This window comes from Atta colombica, unplaced genomic scaffold, assembly GCF_001594045.1.
Source record: "Atta colombica isolate Treedump-2 unplaced genomic scaffold, Acol1.0 scaffold277, whole genome shotgun sequence".
In the NCBI taxonomy this organism is placed as follows: domain Eukaryota; kingdom Metazoa; phylum Arthropoda; class Insecta; order Hymenoptera; family Formicidae; genus Atta; species Atta colombica.
In genome coordinates this window covers 461,998-463,428 of record NW_017259378.1, presented here as the reverse complement: position 1 = coordinate 463,428, position 1,431 = coordinate 461,998, and positions in this window count along the sequence as shown.

Below are 1,431 nucleotides of genomic sequence, written 5' to 3'. Positions count from 1 at the left end.
CATATATATATGTGTGTGTGTGTGTGTGTGTGTGTGTGTGTGTGTGTATGTGTGTGTGTGTGTGCAGAAAAAGAAATCTTTTTATATGAAAAGCTATTCGAGAATTTTGTGAATTAAGAGCAAGTATAAGATATACAATCCTGTGTGTATTACGGTAATAAGTGAATGAATTGTAATTGAAAAAGGATATTTTGCATTTTATTCTACTGGGGAATGAAAGAAATAATCAGGCAACAAAAGTGATATCTAAATGCAGGATTCATAGCACAAAACACGCAACTATTATACAGAAAGTTGCTTAACTTTTACGAATTTTTTGCTTAATATTGTATAATCAAATTCTAACTTGGTTATAGCTCACTTCTATTATTCAAAATTATTAGTTGAGTACTGTTGTAGTATTAAATAGAGCGATATCTGCAGCGATAGGAAGAATTAATTAAATTTAACTTAAATATTAATTATAGTTATAAAAATAGGTATTAATATATAAATATTGATGATACACGTACGTGTGTGTGTGTGTGCGCGTGTGTGTGCGCGCGCGCGCGTGTGTGTGTGTGTGTGTGCGTGCGTGCGTGCGTGCGTGTGTATGTGTATTACATGATAAAAAGAATTTATTTTTGCTTGCTGCAGATAGATATTGATTTCTATTATTCTACAGAGAAAAATATATGTTAATATTTCATTAAATAATAAGAAAAGTTAGATATTGATATGATTAGTGTACTTATTGCTGGTATTATGCTATGAATCCATTTCATTTATTAGAAAGTAGTCTACAAAAAAGTGAGAATGATAAATGTGTGTTATACAAATACAGTGTGTTGTAGAAGTGCGAAAAGTATTTAATTAAATAAAATTTAAAATTAGATGAATACTTGTTAGCAAAGATAATCTACCTTAATATTTAAATTCTTAATGAATACAGAAACACAATATGTGTTTGATAATTAACGTGGCTTAATCTAACTTTGTGAAATAATTGAAGCTCTTTAAATATTATTTCCTAATACTTTTTTGTATATTTATATTTATAAACGTGCACTTTAAAAAGTTTTATTGAATATTTTATACAAACATATTATATAATACTAATTGTGAGGAAAAACATTTAAAATGCAATATTCTTTTTATTAAACGTAGTTTTGTTTAAAAAATCAGACTTTAATAAGATAAAATACATGGATGTATTTGCAGATATTAAATAAGTTTTATTTTGTTTATTCTGTATGAAAATATTAGGAATAAAAGTTTTCTTAAAACGACAGGACATAAAAATATAAAACAACTTGTAGGTTCACAAATTTCTCGCAGACAGATATCTGACTAAATACAACTTTGCATATACTATTTTTCTAGATATCATAATTATTTAATCTTTTGTGTGAAGCACTTTATTGGAATTGCAAGCTTAAGATTTCTACAGTT